General features: G+C 48.0%; 1 protein-coding gene across 2 annotated transcripts in view; it reads right to left on the reverse strand.

The window, feature by feature from the left end:
- LOC141098957 (uncharacterized) overlaps positions 1-23701 on the reverse strand; it is a 33718-nt gene that overhangs the window by 6091 nt on the left and 3926 nt on the right. The gene's annotated exons all lie outside the window — the stretch shown is intronic.

Here is a 23701-nt window from a genome sequence, read left to right on the forward strand (position 1 = left end):
ACACCGGCAGAGTAGCAAGGTAGCAATAGTTATGGCGGTAGAGGCAAATTGGTCCAGTAATTAGACACCGGCAGTAAACAGGAATAGGACCAAGGCAGCAGTAGTTATGGTGGTACAGGCAATGCCAAGCGTCCGCACAGCAAGTCGGCGTGAGGTAAATGACGCAATTTCACGAATGCAAGATGGCGTCGGCGAAATCTCGCGAGATTTCGCCGACGTCGTTAACACCTCTTGCCATGTTAACCCTCAACACACACTCCTCTCACCTTTCACCTCCACTCATGTCCACTCACTCTTTCACTCCACATACGTTCCTTTCTCTCACTCCGTTTCTCATACTCACGCCGTCATCGTCGCTGCCCCGACATCTTCCTCCGCCGCCGCGATCCAGGATCCAGACGTTCTCCAGGCCGCCGACATGTTCTTGCGGGACGCCATCTTGGATTTCGTGAAATCCCGCGATATTCAAGATGGCGTCGCCGCAACAACATGTCGCTGGCGTGGACGACATCGGGATCCAAAAAGATGGCGTCGGCGAAATCTCGCGAGATTACGCCGACGCCATTTTGGATCCCGATGTCGCCCACGCCAGCGACATGTTCTTGCGGGACGCCATCTTGGATATCGTGAAGTCCCGCGATATTAAAGATGGCGTCGCCGCAACAACATGTCGCTGGCATGGGCGACATCGGGATCCAAAATGGCGTCGGCGTAATCTCGCGAGATTTCGTGGGGTATCCTTGATCATGAGGAAAGTGATAGATCAGTCTAAAATTACATGGGGTAACTTGTTAATGATCTCAAGGCAGCTGGGACCACAGTCACCAAGAAAACCATTGGTAATACAGTACGCTGTAAGGCTATGTGCCCACGAATGCAGAACATTTCTGCTTCAAAACTGGACTCCTTCCCAGAATACGCGCTTTTTTTTTTCGCGCGTCTTCTGACTCATAGGAAATAGCTAAAAACGTGGACTGTCCCGCAAAATGAGCATGCTGCGTTTTTGAAGCGTTTTGACCGGGACAAACGCTTCAAATTCCAAAAAAAAACACTTACGTGGGCACACAGCCTAAAGGTTTAAAATCCTGCAATGTCCGCAAGGTCCCCCTGCTCGAGAAGGCACATGTGCAGAGACGTCTGAAGTTTGCCAATGAACACTTGGTTGATTCTGTGAGTGATTAGGAGAAGGTGCTGTGGTCAGATGAGACAAAAATTGAGCTCTCTGGCATTAACTAAACTCGCCATGTTTGTAGGAACAGAAATGCTGCCTATGACACAAAGAACACTGTCCCCACTGTCAACTATAGAGATGTAAACATTGTGTTTTGGGGATGTTTCTGGTAAGGGCACAGGACTACTTCACTGCATCAATGGGAGAATGGATGGAGCCATGTATCCTAAAATCCTGAGTGACAACCTCCTTCCATCCACCAGGACATTAAAAATGGGTTGTGGCTGGGTCTTCTAGCAAGACAATGACCCAAAACATACAGCCAAGGCTACAAAGGAGTGGCTCAAAAAGAAGCACATTAAGGTCATGGAGTGGCCTAGCCAGTCTCAAGACCTTAATCCCATAGAAAACTTATGGAGGGAGTTGAAGCTCCGAGTTGACAAGTGACAGCCTCAAAATCTTAATGATTCAGAGATGATCTACAAACAGGAGTGGACCAAAATTCCTCCTGATATGTGCGCAAACCTCAATCAACTACAAAAGATATGAAAAAAATTCTCCCAACATTACATAAATCATAACGCATTAATATGCTCAGTAAGAACCAGAAAAATGCATCACAGGAACGACTCGCTGATTGACAGTTTAAACAAGAGAGAACTTGAGTCACATCTTCTCAAAAGATATAAATTTTATCAAATACAAAAAGACACATACTGGAACAGACACATATGAAACAATGAATTAAAGCAGTATAAATGGCAAAAAGCCCTCCATGGGCAGAGAGATATTAACATTAGAATAATAAGTAAGAAGACAACACTCATGTATACAATGTACCAGGAAAGAAATCAGAGTGAAGTGTAAATAAGGTCAAGGGTATACAGTGTTGAGGAAGGAGAGGGGGAGTAAGTATACCATAGTCCAAGCACAGTGGCTAATTTGCACAGTGGTTAGCCATAACCGGCGTCCTCGCTCAAAAAACGCAACCACCGATACCCAAAAGGGACAGCAAATAGAATAACTAAAAATGCAATGTAACTACTGAGGGGCATTAAAGCAACCATGATAATTCAAAGGCTGATAATGACCCCGATGTCAGAAAAATAAGTATAGCCTTAAATATATTTGCATTGTCCAGGACCTATAACAAAAGAAAGTCTCAAAATGTACCCATGGTAGGTGAAGAAGAGTAAAATGCACCGGTCAGCTGTCCCCAATGCACGTTTCGCAAATAAACTTGCTTCCTCAGGGGCATAGCTAAGATTGTCAAGTGTGCCTCTATGTCAGTGGTCTCCGACCTTTCTGGACTAGAAAACCACATTCAGCTCTGAGAGGGAGTCACAAGCCACATCCAGCTCATGCCCTCCTCAGAGTAGTTGGAACCAGAGCCCCCATTAGGGGTATAATGATAACCAAAGCTTTTCCACAGAAATCACCCTGAAGCAGTATACCAAGCTCCAGCGGTCCCCACAATACCCCCATTTAGTTTGCTCTCATAAACCACACCCAACAACACACTGTTACATACAGCTTCAAGCCACTCATCTCACAGATAGCATCATCCTGTCCCAGCGTACCTCAGTTAAATTATCTTTAAGCCCCTAAGACCAGTATATGTGCATCCAGATCTGCTCTTCTGTGCAGGCCTACCCACAAAATTCACCATTTTGAGATTTACTCCTCATACCTGTTTACTAGACCTGGAGCTAATGCACCAAGTTGGCAGACAACCGTGAGCCACAATTCATGGGACCGCGAGCCACATGTGGCTCCCGAGCTACAGGTTGGGGACCCCTGTTCTATGTACACAAGCAATTCCGATCACGTGGTCGGCAGGAGCCCCTCACAACGAAGGCAATGGTGCATGCGCGTCCACCCCAAGGAGCTCACTTCTGCCACGCCGCCAGCTCAGATGTGGTACCGTGGGATGGACGGCCATCATAAATGCAATAATGTTAGTCCACAGAACAAAAATTTCACTGCATGTTCACAGGATGAGAAGTCTTGGACTTCGAAGATACAGGAATAGAGATGAGGTAAAGCCCAATAAAGAGAGACACTAGGACAAAAATAAGAAAAAAATAATTAAAATCAAAATGCAATTTAAAAAAAAAAAAAAAAAAAAAAAGAGAGAGGGGGCAGCAAAGACAGGATAGCTAAATATGAAAAAATATTTTTCATAAAAAGGATGCAAATCCCAAGGATTCACTAAGAACTCGAGGGGTCATTGTTCCCAAAACTGAGATCCATCAACTGCAAAAACATGGATTTTTGTGAGTACTCACCGTAAAATCCTTTTCTCCGAGACGCTCATTGGGGGACACAGAGACTGTGGGTGTGTGCTACTGCCGTCTGGAGACTGACACTAGGCATACAAAAAACAAGTTAGCTCCTCCTCCACCGCATACACCCTCGCCCCTATAGCGGGCGGAAACCAGTTTAGTGCAAAAGCAGTAGGAGGACATACAAAAATTAGCCTTAATGCAATAAATCATATGTCTGAAAAAAGAATCACCCTGCCTTAAACAAGAAAATATGTTAAATAATAAGTATGAGCCAACCGGCTATCAGGGTGGGTGCTGTGTCCCCCAATGAGCGTCTCGGAGAAAAGGATTTTACGGTGAGTACTCACAAAAATCCATGTTTCTCCTTCGTCTCATTGGGGGACACAGAGACTGCGGGACGTCCTAAAGCAGTCCCTGGGTGGGATAACACTCACCGATCCAAGCCGCATGCTTTCCTGTTTAAAGGTGTGCCACTGCTGCTTGGAGAATTTTTCTGCCCAGGCTCGCATCTGACGAAGCCTGAGTATGCACACTGTAATGTTTACAAAAAGTGTGCAGGCTGGCCCAGGTTGCTGCCTTGCATACCTGTTCTGCCGAAGCCTGGTGCCGAAGCGCCCACGAGGCGCCCACTGCCAGAGTAGAATGCGCCCTTACTCCAGCTGGAACTGGCGTGCCTCTAATACGGTAAGCCTCCTGAATGGTTAGGCGAATCCATCTGGCTATGGTTGACCGTGAGGCTGCGAGGCCCTTCCTGCGCCCTTCGGGGATCACAAACAACAAATCCGTCTGGCGGAAAGGTGCTGTCCTCGACACGTATCTCCTGAGAGCTCTTACCAGATCCAATGTGTGGAGCGCCTTTTCCACCCTGTGAACTGGCGCTGGACAGAAAGAAGGCAGCACAATGTCCTCATTAATATGGAACGAGGACACCACCTTTGGTAAAAAAGGTGGCGGAGGCCTAAGGACTACCTTGTCCTTAAAAAAGGTCAGGAAAGGGGCTCTACAAGATAACGCTCCCAACTCCGATACTCGCCTAATGGATGTTATGGCTACCAGGAACACAACCTTTCTGGATAGATATGCCAATGAAACATCCTGTAGTGGCTCAAACGGAGCCTCCTGTAGTACCGACAGGACCAGATTAAGATCCCAGGCCTCCAATGGTGCTCTGAAGGGAGGTACTAAATGAACGACCCCCTGCAGGAACGTTCTGACCTGCAAATTGGTAGCGATCTTTCGCTGAAACAGGACCGACAGGGCCGATATCTGTCTTCTAAGGGAACTTGGCGCCAAACCTGCGTCTAGGCCAGACTGAAGGAAAGCCAGTATGTTGGGCACCGAGAAGGACAATGGCGGAACCCCGTGTTCCCGACACCACTGGAAGAAAACCTTCCAAGTGTTATAATAGATCCTTGCCGAGGCTGGCTTTCGGGCCCTTACCATTGTCGTGACTACCTCGCGCCCAAACCCCGCCTGGGTCAGCACCCAAGATTCAATGGCCACGTCGTCAAACGCAGGGCCCCTAAGTTCGGGTGGCAGATAGGTCCCTGGGACAGTAAATCTGGTTGTTCCGGTAGCCGCCATGGTACGTCTGCGATGAGCTGTACCAGATCCGCGTACCATGCCCGTCGGGGCCAATCCGGGGCCAGCAGAATTGCCGGAACCCCCTCTGTCTTGATCTTCCTGATAACCCTGGGGAGAAGTGGCAGCGGCGGGAACAAGTATGGGAGCCGGAATTGGTTCCAGGGTATCACCAATGCGTCCGCTGCGATTGCTTGCGGATCCTGAGACCGGGCGACAAACACGCCCACTTTGGCGTTCTTCCTGGAGGCCATCAAGTCCACGTCTGGTGTTCCCCAGCGCTGGCAAATCTGTTGGAACACCTCGGGATGTAGTGACCACTCCCCGGCCGTGATGTCCTGGCGGCTTAGGAAATCCGCTGCCCAATTCTCGACGCCTGGAATGTGAACCGCTGAGATCATCAAGTGGGTCCTCTCGGCCCAGCGGAGCACATGTTCCACCTCGCGCATGGTTGCCCTGCTGCGTGTGCCCCCCTGGTGATTCACGTACGCCACTGCTGTGGCGTTGTCCGACTGAATCCGAATCGGGTATCCTGCTAGCACGTGTTGGAACTGCTGCAAGGCCAACCGTATTGCTCGAATCTCCAACAGATTGATAGGGAGACGAGCTTCCTGAGGCGACCACTGCCCCTGTGCCGTGTGGTGGCGGAAGATTGCTCCCCAACCGGAGAGACTCGCATCGGTCGTGATCACTAACCAATGATCCGGAGGAAAGGGCTTTCCCTGCAGAAGTGACCGATCGCGTGTCCACCATCGAAGGGTCTGTCGTACCTGAGAGGACAACCTGCACGGGTGATCGAGTGAGAACGGGCTCCTGTCCCAAGCCGCTAACAGGGCATGCTGCAGGGGGCGGAGATGAAACTGAGCAAACGGGATTGCTTCCATCGCTGCCACCATCCTGCCGAGGACCCCCATCCCGAATCGGATAGTATGGAGGCCTGGCTGTTGAAGTCTTCGAGCTCCCTGTCGGAGTGCCCGAGCCTTGTCCTGAGGGAGAATTACCAATCCCTGGGAGGTATCGAATATCATCCCTAGGAAAACAATCCCCTGGGCCGGCGTGAGGAATGATTTCTTCCTGTTGATCATCCATCCTAGACGAGACAAGGTATCCAGTGTGATGGTGACACTCTCCTCGCGCGCTGGACAGGACGGGCCCTTTACCAGAAGGTCGTCCAGGTATGGCAACACCACAATGCCCCGGGAGTGAAGAGTGGCCATGGCGACCGCCATCACCTTCGTGAATATTCTGGGGGCCGTGGCCAAACCGAAAGGCAGCGCCACAAGCTGGAAGTGCCGTCCCTCGACCGCAAACCGTAGGAATCTCTGATGTGGGGGAAAAAATAGGGATGTGTAAATATGCATCCTGAACATCGATTGAGGCCAGGTATTCTCCCTTCTCCATGGAGGATATAACCGACCGGAGGGACTCCATGCGAAAATGCCTGACCCTGATGAACCTGTTTAGTAGCTTTAGGTCCAGAACCGGCCTTACCGCTCCATCCTTTTTGGGCACTGCGAACAGGTTGGAATAAAACCCTTGGGTTCTTTCGCTCCTTGGCACCGGAACGATGACCCCTTTGTGCTGCAGCACTTCGATGGCCCCTCGTAATGCCTCTGCCCGAGACCTTGACTTGGGAAGCCGGGAGGGAAAAAAATCGTGTTGGCGGACTTTTTATAAACTCTATCTTGTACCCGGAAGATATCAGCTCCGTCACCCATGCGTCGCGTGCCACCGCAGCCCATATGTGACAGAACCGTTGCAGACGACCGCCAATCCTGCTGTCCTCGGGTACCGCACTTCTCGAGTCATTTTGTAGAGGGCCTCTGGGACCTGGCCCCCCTTGATCTGGGCGGACGCCCTCGCATCCTACCCAGCGGGTTGGTCCTGTAGGTGACCTGACGCTCTTTGTCATGGTTATAGCGCGCAGGAGCGGGGGTACTGGCCGTTGCCGTCCACACGGGTGCGCGAAATGCCCGAAAACGCGCCTGAGGCTGACGAAATGGCGTCCTCGTCTTCTGTTGTGGGAGAAAACTACTTTTACCCCCTGTTGCGTCCGAAATGAGTCTATCCAATTCTTCCCCAAATAGTCGGTTACCCTGAAAAGGCAGGGAAGTCAAGGATTTTTTAGACACCGAATCAGCCCGTCACAGCCTTAACCACAAGGCTCTCCTAATGGCGATTGCGTTTGCTGCTGCAAGTGCTGCGCTATTAGCTGCATCCAAGGATGCATTAATTAGATAGTCACCCGCCATTGCGATCTGACTCGTTATCTCAGCCACCTCTGCTGGCAACTCCCTATCCTGCAGGATCTAATTTAAAGAGTCCGACCAGGACATCATGGCTTTGGCTACCCATGTTGCCGCAAAGGAAGGGAAGAGTGCTGATCCTGATGCTTCGTATACCGAGCGCGCTAATCCCTCTATGAGCCGATCCGTGGGGTCCTTGATGGCCGAACCACTAGGCACTGATAACAGGGATCTCGAGGCCAGGCGAGATACCGGGGGGTCCACCGCCAGAGACTCTGCCCATTTTTTACAGAGCTCTGGCGCAAATGGATATCTTGATCCTAGCGTCCTCTGTCCTGAAAAACGCTTGTCTGGCCGTTCCCGGTGCCGCTGCACTATATCCTCGAACTCAGGATGAGTGCTGAACACTCTCCGCGGCTTCCTGGCCTTTTTAAAAGACACCTTATGCCCTGCGGTTAGGGTGACCTCATCATCAATACCCAGAGTCTGGTTGACAGCCTCAATGAGACTGTCCACCGTCTCCCGGCACCCTGGGGTGTCCAGGTCCAAGGATTCTTCCACATCCTCTACTGAGCTCTGCTCGCTCCCTGAAAGGGGTGACGGCGAGCGTGATGCCACACTCGCAGATGCTGAAGCACCGGAGGGGCCTGGTGACACAGTATGGGTTCCCTTCCTATGTGCCTGCCTAGAGAGAGTGCGGCCCCTGCAGGCCGGCGGCTCATGTGAGGAGGCAGAACCCTCCCAACCAGGCGAGCCGTCATCTCTACCCCTATCCGGGGCCTGAAGGGTCTCAATTGCCTTTGTTAATGATACCATAGACCGAGAGAGGGATACCGCCCACTCTGGGGGTTCCGGACCCCTGGGCTCTGCTGCGGGGGAGGGCTCCTGGGCGCGTTCGGTGTCACAGGTTTCACATAATTTACTGGTCTGCGCTCGTGGGAATCTAACCCCACAGGAAACGCATGCGGCATAGAAGGATGCGTGCGCTTTACCTTTTCCAGACATACTGCTGGAAAAAGGCCAGAAAAATAAATAGATAAATAGATTCTCATATATATATATATTTTTTTTTTTTCCTTTTTCAAGGAGGGCGAATGCGGAGGAGAGGGGAGCTCTATATGCCCTAGCGCAGGGTTCCCCAACTCCAGTCCTCAAGGCCCACCAACAGGTCATGTTTTCAGGATTTCCTTAGTATTGCCCAGGTGATAATTGCATCACCTGTACAATACAAGGGAAATCCTGAAAACATGACCTGTTGGTGGGCCTTGAGGACTGGAGTTGGGGAACCCTGCCCTAGCGTGGCCTTCAGGCCGGGGTCACACTTACCCCTCCGTAGTCCTTTTCCCGGCTCCTGCCGTGGGAGGCCCCTCCAGCTGCGTTGGTGGCGGTCTCCGGGGACTGCCGCGCTTTGAGGTAAGCTGCGCTTCCTGCGGCCTACCCCGGACTGCCGTCGGGGACTCAATTCTATCCAGTGCCCGCCCTGCCAGGAGGGGGGCGGCGCCGGAAGTGGCGCCGACGGACGCCGCACTGAGGGTGGGACTTCCGCCCGCGGATCAGGCCGGAGCCGCGGCCTAAATTACGATACCCCCCCCCGGACCCTGTAACGCCGATACCGGGGACGGGGGGCGCCGAAGCGACGCCGCCTAAGACGCGGCCGGAGTGCTGCCGCCCACTTCCGCCCGCGGCCTAGGCCGAAGCCGCGGGTTAAATTAATGGCGCTACCCACCTGGGGTCCAAACGCCGGGCCCCAGCGACGTCCTCTCCTCCACCTCCTGTGCAGCCACTGCCCGCTCTGCCCCAGGTATTGGGGGGGATTGGGGGGGTGGTCCACCTGCTCCCAGGGCCCTCCGCACCTGCTAGTCTCCTTCTTGGACGGTGCAGGCACCCTAACTCCGTCTGCCCTGTAGGGGCGAGGAGAGGGACCGTCCGCCGCCGTGCAGCACCGCCGTCAAGCGTTGGTGGAGCAGTGGGGGCGCACAGACTAGTCTTGTGCCCGTGTGCAAGCCCATGGTTTCCATACCTAGGGGTGGACAGGGCTAAGTCTGGCATAGTGTCCCACGTCGCGGGAGAGGAGACGTGGAGGGACTCTCGCACGTAGTCGCCCGTTGCTGGTTTGGGGAAATCGGATCCTTTCTATAGGATGCGTTGCCCCTTCTCGTCTTCAAAAAATAACAAACACGAAAAATAGATGTCTGGGGAAAAGTCCCAGAGGTGTCCCTCGGTGCGGGAAAGGATACGCGGAGCGATGCTCAACGCGTGCTCGCCCGTTGATGGTTTGGGGAGATCGGACCCTTTCTATAGGATCCGTCGCCCCTATCTCCTCTTCATAGTGAGAACCGAAAAAGAAACCTAGTCTGGAGAAACCAGACTGCGTGTGCCTCCAAAGACACTAAGCAAAAAACTGGTTTCCGCCCGCTATAGGGGCGAGGGTGTATGCGGTGGAGGAGGAGCTAACTTGTTTTTTGTATGCCTAGTGTCAGCCTCCAGACGGCAGTAGCACACACCCACAGTCTCTGTGTCCCCCAATGAGACGAAGGAGAAATGTCTGACGGCTGTGCTTGCCAACAAGGGTTTTGCCACCAAGTATTAAGTCTTGTTTGCCAGAGGGATCAAATACTTATTTCTCACTGAAACATGCAAATAAATGTATACAGTTTATACAATGTGATTTTCTGGATTTTATTTTTGATATTCTATTTCTCAATGTTAAAATTAACGTACCGTTAACCCCTCTCAGACCACCGACGTACTATTCCGTTCATGTGACCTGGGACTTACTTCCCATGGACGGAATAGTATGTCATGGCGATCGGCCGCCCTCACAGGGGGAGCGCAACTGGGTGTTAGGCGTCGGATTCCTGCAGCGACAACAGGAATCCAGAGCCTCACATGCTGCTCTGCAGCAAGCCATTCCTGAGGCCAAGTTCCTCTGCCACTCCACTGAGTATGCTCACGAGACGATCTCCCATTGAAGGTCGGGAGTCACGAGCTCAGGTCCATCTCCAGATCTGACTGGTCCATCTCAGATATCTGGAAGGTCCCGGCAGTGCACGGTTATAAAAGGCCTGAAAGGCCGCTCGGCCATGCGCTAGTATATTCTTCTTGCTAGATGTGTGAATGGTGATGGATGTACGATTCTGGTAACTGACTTATTAAGCTTCCCCTCCCTCTGATATTACGCATGTGGATAGGGAACTATAGAAAGAGTCAGCGCCAGTCAGTGGCAAGCCTTAGGCCACTGTGCACACCGCACCTCTACACTAGCGTCCGGTGGTGTCACGTCTCTCACAGCACTATCGCATAGCGGCTGTGTCTGCCGCCGCGCTGCATTCAGCAGCACTTATCGGCGCCCGCAGTAGTGACGCCGCACGGTAGGTCTAGACGGACACCTGTGACCAGATACCGTGTGTGCAATTTCGCCGAGACCTGTGAGTCTAACAGGCTCGGTGTTTATGTTACAGCGCCTCTGTGAGTTAACAGAGCCCACTCTGCGCACGTCGGGTGACGTTGAACCCGTGCGCATTATACCGCCATATAGTGCGTCTGCCATTAATTAGCAGCGGTTTTAACACCTACTGCACGGTGGACCCCGAGCGGCGAACGCACTTTATTTATTTATTTAGTGCGTTCCGCCGTTCCTAACAGGTGTCAGCTGATTCTCACAGCTGACATGCAGCACTAAGTGCCCAGGAGCGGTCACAGACCGCTCCTGGCACTTTAGCCCCCGAAACACTGATCAAAATATTTTTGTGGAGAAAGATATTTATATGGCTCTATGTTATAAACTTCTGTGAAGCACTTGGGGGTTCAAAGTGCTCATCACACATCTAGATAAGTTCCTTAGGGGGTCTAGTTTCCAAAATGGGGTCATTTGTGGGGGGTTTTATGTTCAGGCACATCGGGGGCTCTCCAAACGCAACATGGCGCCCAATCTCAATTCCAGCCAATTTTAAGTTGAAAAAGTCAAACGGCGCTCCTTCTCTTCCGAGCTCTGCCATGCGCCCAAACAGTGGTTTACCCCCACATATGGGGTATCAGAGTACTCAGGACAAATTGCACAATAACTTTTGGGGTCCTGTTTCCCCTTGAGAAAATAAAAATTGGGGGTGAAAAGATCATTTTTGTGGAAAAAATATGTTTTAATTTTATGGCTGTACGTTATAAACTTGTGTGAAGCCCTTGGGGAGCTCAAAGTTCTCACCACACATCTAGATAAGTTCATTGGGGGGGGGGCCTAGTTTCCAAAATGGTGTAATTTGTGGGGGGTTTCCACTGTTTAGGCACATCAAACGGTGCTCCTTCCCTTCTGAGCTCTGTCATGCGCCGAAACAGTGGTTCCCTCCCACATATCAGGTATCAGCGTACTCAGGACAAATTGCACAATAACTTTTGCAGTCCAATTTCTCCTGCTACCCTTGGTTAAATAAAAAAAATTGGACATGAAGTAATTTTTTTGTGAAAAAAAGTTAAGTTATTTTTTTTTTTAAACATTCAAAAAATTCCTGTGAAGCACCTGAAGGGTTAATAAACTTCTTGAATGTGGTTTTGAGCACCTTGAGGGGTGCAGTTTTTAAAATGGTGTCACTTTTGGGTATTTTCTGTCATATACACCCCTCAAAGTGACTTCAAATGTGATGTGGTCCCTAAAAAAAATGGTGTTGTAAAAATGAGGAATCGCTGGTCAACTTTTAACCCTTATGACTTCCTAACAAAAAAAAAAAAATTTGGTTCCAAAAGTGTGCTGATGTAAAGTAAACATGTGGGAAATGTTACTTATTAAGTTTTTTGTGTGCCATATCTCTGATTTAAGGGCATAAAAATTCACATTTGGAAAATTGCGAAATTTTCTAAATTTTCCCCAAATTTTTGTTTTTTTCACAAATAAATGCAAGTTATATGAATGAAATTTTACCACTCACATGAAGTACAATATGTCACGAGAAAACAGTGTCAGAATCACTGGGATCCATGGAAGCGTTCCTGAGTTACCTCATAAAGGGACAGTGGTCAGAATTGTAAAAATTCCCCTGGTCATTAACATGCAAACCACCCTTGGGGGTTAAAATTATAGATTGTTCATGTCTTTGTCAGTGGGGAAACTTGCAAAATCAGCAAGGGATCAAATACTTATTTTCCTCACTGTATACTAAGATGGCAGCCATAGTTAGGTTCCTAGCTTCCAGAGTAGCCTGCTATTGTGTTGGGTGACAGAACTAACTACTCAAGTTCTTCAGCAACTATTGACCATGGTGAATAGTCATCCCGATGTGGTTTCTGATCTGCCAGCTGCACAGACAGCAGCCAGGAAATCACGGTTACAAAAACGTAGGTCATAAAGTAAGAACCAAAATCCAACCCTGATGTACAGTGTTGTTCTAAGACAGGGAGCTGTTAAAGGGGTTTTCCACTTTTAGAAGACTGGACCTCAGATTACATTGTAATAGAAAAGGAAAACACATTCATCCTCCCTTGGTCCTGCGCTACCTCCGGTCTCAGTGTTATGGCTGCAGGGGTGATGTCACACATACAATGCACATCACCACTGCAGCCAATTACTGAGCTCAGCAGATCGTACCATAAATAACAGCAGAGATGCAAAGCTCAATAAATGGCGGCTGCGGAGATGTGGGCTGTACATGTGATGTCACCAATTCAGCCAAGATACAGACCACCACAGAGGCAGGGAGCCAGTGATACACCGAGGAACAGCAAATATTCTACTATTAACCCTCCATCAGAAACAATGGATCTGACAGGCACAGCTCTTCTACTTTCATTTCTCCCTTCTCACCAAATTTTCAGGAAACCCCCTCCCTCTAGTCTCCTGGCTCTAGTTGCTGTGTGAAACCTGATACCACAGTTGGTCTGCAGAGCTTCAGGAAGGAAGATATAGCTGTGCTGGCTTCTCAGGCTCATTAGTCCCGAACACATCATACTTTATAAGGTTGGTATGTAATGTTTTTAGTCATTACTATTGTTTATTTAGCTTGTTTTATGAATGGACAGAGAAAGGTTTGTGGATATTTCATATAAATAAGGCAGATTTTCTTACAAATGAAAGTGTGCTTCTCAGGCACATTGTTCCCTAATGCATATTCTCTCTCTTGCTTCAGATTATCTTCTGAAATGGAGAAGAAAATGTATGATCTCTCAAAACCCCATCATGTTGAGGAAGTGGGAAACATGCTGTTAGATGATGATGATGCAGACCCCACAATGAATGATGATTTTGAAGAAAGTGAGATTGATTCTCATGATGAGGTGGAAGTCTGAACAAAATTCTGAAACAGAGCAAGATGGTGACAGTGATGAGGAGGAAGAAGATATAGAATCTTATTATATGGGAAAAGATAAAAAAACCAAATGGAACAAGAATCCACCCATAAAAAAAAAAAAAGTATGGAACCTCATAACATTATCACTCACCTTCCTGCAGTTATGGGAACAGCACGTAATGCAAAAAATGCAGCTGAATGCTGGAATACATTTTTCACAGATGACATTCTGGACTCTATTGTCATATACGCTAATCAATATATAGACAATATAAAGCACAAGTTCATCTGTGACAGAATCCTGAAGCCCACGGATGAAATCGAACTGCGTGCATTTTTTGGATTATTATACCTTGCAGGAGCTTATAGGGCAAATCGGCAAAGTTTGGAGGAACTTTGGGGTATAGAAAGTGATGGAATTGAAACATTTAGCCTTGTTATGTCTCTAAAAAGATTCAAGATTCTAATTCGTTGCCTTCGGTTTGATGACAGAACTACCCGAACCGAACGTAAAATATATGACCGGCTTGCTCCAATTCGCGATGTATTCCAAAAATTTGTGGAAAACTGTAAGATAAACTATCACCCTGTGGCAAATGTCACAATTGACAAAATGCTCCCTGGTTTTCGTGGCAGATGCGCATTTCGTCAATACATACCATCAAAATCTAGCAAATACGGATAAAAATGTATGCCCTTGCTGATGCCAGTAAGACCTACACATACAACATTGAAATTTATGCTGGAAAACAGCCAGATAGTCCTTACTGTGTCAGCAACAAACCCACTGATGTTGTGAAAAGAATGTCTGAGCCCTTATTTGGATCAGGTCGCAATATAACTGCTGATAATTGGTTTTCAAATTGTGATCTTATTGATTATCTAAAAACGCAGAAGCTTTCATTTGTCGGAACTGTAAGAAAAAATAAAAAAGAATTGCTGCCACAGCTTGTTACTGTGACAGGGAGAAAACAGTACAGCAGTATGTCTGCATTCCATGATAGAAAGGTTTTGGTTTCCTATGTACCACGTGAAAAAAAATAATGTACTTCTTCTCTCAACGCTTCATAATGATGATGCCATCGATACTAAATCTGAAGCACAACAAAAACCAGAGATTATTACATTTTATAATGAAACCAAAGGGGGTGTTGATACAGCTGATCAGATGTGCTCAACTTTCAGCGTCAGCAGAAACACCAAGCGCTGGCCAATGGTCATATTTTTCGCTATGCTAAATTTGGGTGGTATAAATTCACAAATCATTTACCTTGAAAACCAGCTTGAACCACTCCGTAGACTATTGTACCTGAAAAAATTGGCCCATGAACTAATGCTTGGAGAGCTACGCAGGAGAAGTATGAAAACCATCGGTATCCCCTCTGGCCTTCAAGTTAGGCTCAAAAGATTCCGCCCAGATATTGATACTGAAAATCCAACACCTGTACCACCTCCTAAAAGAAGGAGATGCACCACCAGCACCATGGAAAGCGGGAACAGAAGGCTTTCTAATTATTATGAATGTCTCAAATGTCATCATGCAATCTGCCTGACACATGCAAAAATGTATTGCAATTCTTGCTCTTTGCTTTGCAAATGTGTTTTTTTCTGGGGAACCTTCAGGATCTAATTCAGATTAATTCTGTTTGTAATATTATTCTAGATGCCTAGAAAATGTTTTTGTGCCAAAATTTTCTCTTTTTAATAACCGTTACGTGATATCTTTGGGGGCTATTTGGTGGGAGTTTTGAAATTTGTGTACATCAAAGTTATTCCTTTTATGTTGAGTAAATGGGTTTGTTTTGCACCTGATAGTGTAGTCTCTTTTATTACATCCCTATGAAGGTCTCTGATCACTTCTAGATCACTGAAATTGAGAAAATTAGATATTCTAGGCATTTTTCTAGCCTGCGCTTGACAGGCACATTGTTCCATTACGAGTTAGTGCGAATATTGTTCTTGACGGAGGGTTAACTTTACATTACAATCTAATCGGTTTGGGTCCAAATTCCTAAAAGTTAAAAACCCCTTAAGCCCCAAGGGTGGTTTGCACGTTCATGACCGCGCCAATTTTTACAATTCTGACCACTGTCCTTTTATGAGGTAATAACTCTGAAACGCTTCCATGGATCCCGGTGATTCTGACATTGTTTTCTCGTGACATATTGTACTTCATGTTAGTGGTAAAATTTCATTCAAATAACTTGCGTTTATTTGTGAAAAAAAAACGTAAATTTGGCGAAAATTTTGCAGTTTTCCAACTTTGAATTTTTATGCCCTTAAATCACAGAGATACAGCACACAAAAAACTTAAGTAACATTTCCCACATGTTTACTTTACATCAGCACAATTTGGGAACCAAAATTTTATTTGTTAGGAAGTTGTAAGGGTTAAAAATTGACCAGCGATTTCTCATTTTTGCAACACCATTTTATTTTTACGGACCACATCACATTTGAAGCCACTTTGCGGGATCTATATGATAGAAAATACCCAAAAGTGACACCATTCTAAAAACTGCACCCCATAAGATGCTCAAAACCATATTCAAGAAGTGTATTAACCCTTTAAGTGCGTCACAGGAATTTTTTGAATATTTAAAAAAAAAAAACAAAAAAAAAAACGAACATTTAACTTTTTTTCACAAAAAAATACTTCAGGTTCAATTTTTTTTAATTTTACCAAGGGTAACAGGAGAAATTGGACTGCAAAAGTTATTGTGCAATTTGTCCTGAGTACGCCGATACCCCACATGTGGGAGTAAACCACTATTTGGGCGCATGGCAGAGCTCGGAAGGGAAGCAGCGCCATTTTACGTTTTTGGCTGGAATTGAGATCGGACACCATGTCGCGTTTGGAAAGCCCCTGATGTACCCTAACAGTGGAAACCCCCCACAAATGACACCATTTTGGAAACTAGACCCCCCCAAGGAACTTATCTAGATGTGTGGTGAGAACTTTGAACCCCCCAGTGCATCACAGAAGTTTATAATGCCTGGGCGTGAAAATAAAAAAATCTTATTTTTTCCACAAACATGATCAATTAGTCCCCAATTTTTATATTTTCCCAAGGGTAACAGGAGAAATTGGACCCCAAAAGTTGTTGTCCAATTTGTCCTGAGTACGCTGATACCTCATATGTGGGAGAAAATTACTGTATGGGCACACGTCGGGGCTCGGAAGGGAAGTAGTGACGTTTTGGAATGCAGACTTTGATGGAATGGTCTGCGGGTGTCATGTGCGTTTGGAGAGCCCCTGATGTACCTAAACTATTGAAACTCCCCACAAGTGACCCCATTTTGGAAACTAGACCCCCCACGGAACTTATCTAGATGTGTGGTGAGCACTTTGAACCCAAGTGATTCACAGAAGTTTATATCGCCTAGGCGTGAAAATAAAAAAAAAAAATCATTTTTTCCACAAAAATTATATTTTTGCCCCCAATTTTTTATTTTCCTAAGGGTAACAGGAGAAATTGGACCCCAAAAGTTGTTTTGCAATTTGTCCTGAGTACGCTGATACCCTATATATGGGGGAAAAACACTGTTTGGGCGCATGGCAGAGCTTGGAAGGGAAGGAGCACCATTTGACTTTTTCAACGCAGAATTGGCTGGAATTGAGATCCGACGCCATGTTGCATTTGGGGAGCACCTGATGTGCCCAAACAGTGGAAACCCCCAATTCCCCAAGTCCCTTCCGAGGCCCCTGGAAACACACAAAGAGACCTTTCCTTCCTATATTCCTTGGTGGCCTCTAAGTATCAAACTAGGCACCTCTTCACATCTAGGGTGTGAAATCTCTCCTCTCCCCTATTCTTAGGGTTTGGGCAGAAGGAAGGAAGGACTACCTCTTGGGACTTATGAAAATGTGTCTCCACCTTGGGTCAGGTTTCAGTATGACTATCGTCTAGGATTTTAGTGAACGGGGGTATTGCTGACAAAGCCTGAATATAGCTCACTCTGCGAGCAGATGTTAGGGCCACTTGAAGTACCGTCTTTAATGATAGGATTTTTAGGGGTACCGACTGGATGGGTTCAAATGGGGCCCCCGTTAGTGCAGATAACACTAGGTTTAGATCCCATGATGGTAATTTCTGGGTAATTATTGGTCTAGACTTGGCTGCGGCTCTCATGAACCGTGCTACCCAAGGGTTGCCTGCCACATCTTGGTTATAAAGGGCACCTAGAGCCGCTATCTGTACCTTCAACGTACTGGTCGCCAACCCCTGTTCTAGCCCCTTTTGCAGAAACTCAAGAATTTTTTCAACCTGAACTCCATCCTGAACCCTTGCCCCGGAGCTGGACAGAAATTTCCTCCAAGTTCTCCCGTAGGCCCTGGTTGTTATTGGCTTCCTACTTTTTTTGTAGAGTGGAGATCAGGTTTTCTGAGACCCCCCTTAGCAGTGTCCTTTCAAATTCCATGCTGTTAAATGGAGGTTCTCTGCTCGAGGGTGTAGCACGGGACCTTGGGAGAGAAGGTCGGGGAGATCCGGTAGAACCCAGGGGTCGGTTATTGATAGTATTCTCAGCCAGGAGAACCAGGTTCTTTTTGGCCAGAATGGGGCTATTAGTATCATTCTTGCACCGTCTTTTCTGACTTTCCTTATGACCGCCGGAATGAGAATGGGAGGCGGAAAGGCATACATTAGGCCCTGTGTCCACGGGAGCATAAATGCATCCAGGGCCCGGGGGTTTCCCCTGGGGTTTAAGGAACAGAAAGCTTTTACTTTCTTGTTTCTGTAGTCGGCAAACATCCATGTCAGGGGATTCCCACATTTTTACAATCTGTAGAAAAATGGACCGTTTTAGAACCCACTTCCCTTGATGTAGCTGGGTGCGACTCAGGAAGTCCGCTCTCTGGTTTTCTGCCCCTCGTATGTGTAGTGCAGAGAGGGATAGTAGGTTTTCCTCGGCTAACGTGAATATTTCGGAGGATGTATTCATTAGTGTTCGGGACCTGGTTCCCCCCTGATGGTTTATATAGGCCGTCACCCGATATGTCCGGATATTTTCGGACATGAGGGCCCTGTAGTACCGGCAGGAAGTGTGTTAGGGCATAGTGTATGGCTAATAGTTCTTTTTTGCTTCAAGGAGGCTTCTAGTTCCTGAGCTCCCCATTCCCCCTGAGCCACTCTGTTGCTCAAATGTGCTCCCCATCCCTTGGGACTGGCATCTGTGGTGATTACGTGTGTGATTTTTATCACCCAGGGAACCCCTTTGGTTAGGTTGTCTTTGTTCCCCCACCAAGCTAGGGAATGAATAGTTTTGGAGTCTAGTGTGACGTGACCCTCCAAGTGACCTCCTAATGCCGACTGGTTGGCCAATACATCCCATTGGAGATCTCTTGTATGTATCTGTGCCCACTGGACCGCTGGCAGACAGGCGGAAAGGGACCCTAACAGGGACATTGCTTTCCTTAATGTCATGGAAGGGTTCTGCATTGCTCTTGCTACCACCTGAACAATCTTTTCTTTTTTGTGGTCTGGGAGGTAACACTCCTGGGTGTTTGAGTCCAGGGTCAGGCCTAGGAACTCCTAAACTTGTTTGGGCTCCAGCCTTGATTTTTTTAGGTTTAGAAGCCAGCCCAGATTTCGTAGAGTGTCTATCTCTCTGTTCCCGGCATCTTTGGGCCGAGTTGCTCGCAATTAAAAAGTCGTCCAGATATGGGACTATCAGAATATCTTGTTCTCTCAGGTGCGCCATCATCTCTGCCACTAGCTTCGTGAAAACTCGCGGGGCTACAGAAATTCCAAATGGCAGGGCCCTGTATTGGAACTCTTACTTCGCCTCCTATGGAGACCGCCAGTCTAAGATATTTCCGGGAGTCCTTGCGGATGGGGACATGATAATACGCATTGCTGAGGTCTAATACTATCATGAAGCAATGTGGGGAGAGAATTTTGATGGTTGACTTGATCGACTCAATTTTGAATTTTTCGTTTTTGACATAATCGTTCAGTCTCTTTAGATTTATTATTGTCCGGAAGGTACCGTCCGGTTTGGTTACTAGAAAGAGAGGCGAGTAGAACCCTCTGCCTTTCTCCCGTGGGGGAACCTCCTGGAGGACTCTTTTGTTCAATAGACTTAAGACCTCTTTTTCAAGGGCTTCTTGTTCCGTTATCGATGATCTTAGTGGGGTTACCACGTATTTTTGAGGGGGGAGAGAGAGAAAGTCTATCTTTAGCCCTGATCCTATCAGATTTAATAACCAGGGGTTGTTCGATATTCTCCTCCAGGCTGGTAGAAAAAAAACTTAGTCTCCCTCCCACACTGGGCAAACAGTCACTTGAGTTTTTTTTTGTCTCAGGACGGGTTACCGAAGAAGAACCCCCTGTCCCTTCTCCTGTCGTCCCATTTTTGCTCTATCGGGGGTCTCCTCTGAAAAAACTTTTTGTTTCGAAAGGACCTCTTAAAGCCTGCAGGGCCCACGTTTGGGAATCCCTTATTTTTATCCCCTGCCTTTTGGAGGATATCATCCAATGTTTCACCGAATAGGAATTTCCCTTCACAAGGGATGGTGCATAGCTTCATCTTAGTCTGTAAGTCCCCTGGCCAGCATTTAAGCCACAGCGTTCTACGGGCTGCGTTTGACAGGGCTGCCGCTTTGGAGGACAACCTAACTGAGTCAGCTGATGAGTCAGCTAAGAAAGCCACCGCTCCTCTTATGACTGGAATGGATTCCAGGATCTTCTCCCTGGGTGTACCTTCCCTTATTTGCCTCTCTAATCGGTCCACCCATACCATGAGGGCTCTTGAGGTACAAGTTGCCGTTATTGCTGGCCTAAGGTTTCCTCCTGCTGACTCCCAAGTGCCTTTGAGGAAGGTATCAGCTTTTTTATCCAACGGGTCCTTTAGAGCAGGGTTCCCCTACTCCAGTCCTCAAGGCCCACCAACAGGTCATGTTTTCAGGATTTCCTTTGTATTGCACAGGTGATGCAATTATCACCTGAGCAATACTAAGGAAATCCTGAAAACATGATCTGTTGGTGGGCCTTGAGGACTGGAGTTGGGGAACCCTGCTTTAGAGTACCCATATCCTCAAAGGGGAGTGCAAGTTTCTTCGAGGCTTTAGCAACCGCCACGTCTAGCTTGGGGGCTTTGTCCCAGGACGTGGATGCTTCCTCGTCAAATGGGTATTTCCTTTTAAGAGAGGGAACCGTGGAGCTTTTCCTATCTGGTCTCTCCCATTTTTTTTTTTTTTTAATAGGCCCTGTACGTTCTCGTTTAATGGGAATACTCTCCGTCTCTTCTGGCCCAGTCCCCCGAACATTATGTCCTGGACTGATCTGTCGGGCCGAGGGTCTGCTACCCCCATGGTAGATCTTACTGCCTTTACTAACATATCTACCTCATCCAGGGGGAAACAATGACGACCCTCTGTCTCTTCTTCCGAGGATGACTAGTCGGTGTCTGAAGTATGGGAGGTAATTTCCCCTGACGTTGAGGCCCCTGACTGGGAGCCTACTACTGTGTCCCTATTTTCCCCCCTCCCTTTTTGTTTTAGGGATGAAAGGGCGCTCTAAAACTCCGAACGGATTACTGCTCTTAGATCTGAGACGTAAACCGGGGTTTCCTCAGAGAACCTCCTGTATGCAGGAATCGCAGAGTTTTTTATCCCAGGAAGCTGGTAGCAGGTTTTTACAGGTGAGGCATTCCCTGTTCTTTGTTTTTTTCTTTCTTCTTTCCCTAATAAGGGAAAGAAGTCTATAACAATGGGGAACATTCACGTAGCTTACTTACCCCGTATGCGCGGTTGCAGGTACCGGTTCGGGAGGCGGATTTAGATCCCTCACAAGTTTTTCCAAGGAAGGTGACTTGCTCCTCGCAGTCGATTTGCTGCGCTGCGTGGAGTGGCTGCTGGACCGGCCCTCGCGTCCGTCCTTGTCTTTTTATCGGCGATGGTGGTGTTGCCTGTGCTGCTGCTTGGGCTGCTCCTCGTGCTGGTCGCTATCCTCCATGCTCACAGGACGCTTCCAGCATGGAGCAGCTCCAGGCGTCTCTCTTTGAATTTCCCGGCCGTGACGTCACCTCGTCCCAGCCTGCACCGCTGTGCCCCGGGGAGCTCGCAGTGCGCCGACCGCGGGGACCTGGAAGTTGTTGGTTCATTTCCGGGGCAGCGCCATCTTGGTACACCTTAGTACCACGGCGCTGCCCGCACGTATACCGGCGTCCCCCAGCCCCATTCTCCTATTCTGAGCGGCGGCTTGGTCCTCTCCCGCCCGCTCACCCTGTACAGCCCCTCGGCTACAGCGGTGGCGGCTTCAGGTACCGACCCCGCTGCGACAGGGGCCTCCCCGCTGTCAGCCTGCGAACGGGACGGCCCTGGACTTCCTCTTCTTATCCGGTAAGCTGCCGCTGCTTGGTTCCACGGGTCACCCATCAAGGACAGGAACCCAACTGGGGGCGGAGAGGTGCCACCTTTTTATCTGTAGGTTCCTGTCCTTGATGGGCGGACCCCCTCTCTCCGTGGTGCTGTCATGGGTGAGAGAAACATATGATTTTTTTATTTTCACGCCCGGGCGTTATAAACTTCTGTGAAGCACTGGGGGGTTCAAAGTGCTCACCACACATCTAGATAAGTTCCTTAAGGGGTCTAGTTTCCAAAATGGGGTCACTTGTGGGGGGTTTCCACTATTTAGATAGATCAGGGGCTCTCCAAAGGCAACATGACACCCGCAAACCATTCCATCAAAGTCTGCATTCCAAAACATCACTACTTCCCTTCCAAGCCCCGACGTGTGCCCATACGGTAGTTTTCTCCCACATATGGGGTATCAGCGTACTCAGAACAAATTGGACAACAACTTTTGGCGTCCAATTTCTCCTGTTACTCTTGGGAAAATAAAAAAAAGTTGGGGACTAAAAGATCATGTTTGTGGAAAAAATATATTTTTTTATTTTTACATCTGGGCGTTATAAACTTCTGTGAAGCCCTTGGGGGTTCAAAATGCTCACCACACATCTAGAAAAGTTCCTTGGGGGTCTAGTTTCCAAAATGGTGTCATGTTTAGGCATATCTGGGGCTTTCCAAAAGCGGCATGGCGTCCAATCCCAATTACAGGCAAAAAAAGTCAAATGGTGCTGCTTCCCTTCCGAGCTCTGCCATGCGCCCAAATAGTGGTTTACCCCCACATGTGGGGTATCAGCGTACCCAGGACAAATTGCACAATAACTTTTAGGGTCCTGTTACCCTTGGGAAAATAAAAATTGGGGATGAAAAGATCATTTTTGTGGAAAAAATGTGAATTTTTTAATTTTACGACTGTACGTTATAAACTTCTGTGACGCCCTGGGAGGTTCAAAGTTCTCACCACATATCTAGAAGTTCCTTGGGGGGGGGTCTAGTGTTGTGAGTTCATTTTCCCCTTCACTACTGAGGCCCGAGGAACTCCTTCTTCTGGTGAAGAAAGGTAGTGAGCCTGATTGTCAAACACCTGGGGCTGATGATGATGACGACTGTATGAGTGGAGTTAATGACTGGATATAAGGCTGCCGACGCCCTTCTGGCCTGCAGGTGATTTCTCTGTGGACTTCTAGGAAACCAGTCTGATTCCTGCTCATCTAAAGCTAAGATTTCTGCTTTGCCTTTTTGCATTAGTGTTTTGTTTTCCTTGCTTTTCTGGATTCTGCCATTCCCTGCTGGGGTGAGCTGAATCTCCTTTTGCCTGTTGCTCTGTCTTCAGAATATTCCTGAGTACTGACATAGCTTTTTTGAAGCCTAGCGTCTTCAGGGCCTTTTTTACTGTCAGTTGTTGGCTCTTATTTTCATAGGGTTTTTCACGGATTGCAGACAGCAGCCTTCCTGTACTTTCCTATCTAAGATAGCTGGGGCCCCATCTTTGCTCAGTCTTTCTGTCTGTTTTTTGTTCTTTCTTCACCATCATTATATGTTGGGGGCTGCCTTTTGCTTTGGGGTCTGCTCTGGGGCAGTTTAGATTTCCCTTTCTGTCTTTAGGCTATGTAGTCCTCTGGCTGTGATCGAGGGGCCTAGGGCATCGTAGGAGCCCCCCACGGCTACTGCTAGTTGTGTTGATATGTTCAGGGGTCTGCAATCCGATAGCTGCCAACTTCTCTGGTTTTCTGGACTTAGCTAGCATTTCTATTTTTGCCTCCTACGGTGACTCAATCATAACAGTCCAG

The sequence above is a fragment of the Dendrobates tinctorius genome, unplaced genomic scaffold (genome assembly GCF_039654945.1).
Source record: "Dendrobates tinctorius isolate UK_male_01 unplaced genomic scaffold, ASM3965494v1 ptg000097l, whole genome shotgun sequence".
In the NCBI taxonomy this organism is placed as follows: domain Eukaryota; kingdom Metazoa; phylum Chordata; class Amphibia; order Anura; family Dendrobatidae; genus Dendrobates; species Dendrobates tinctorius.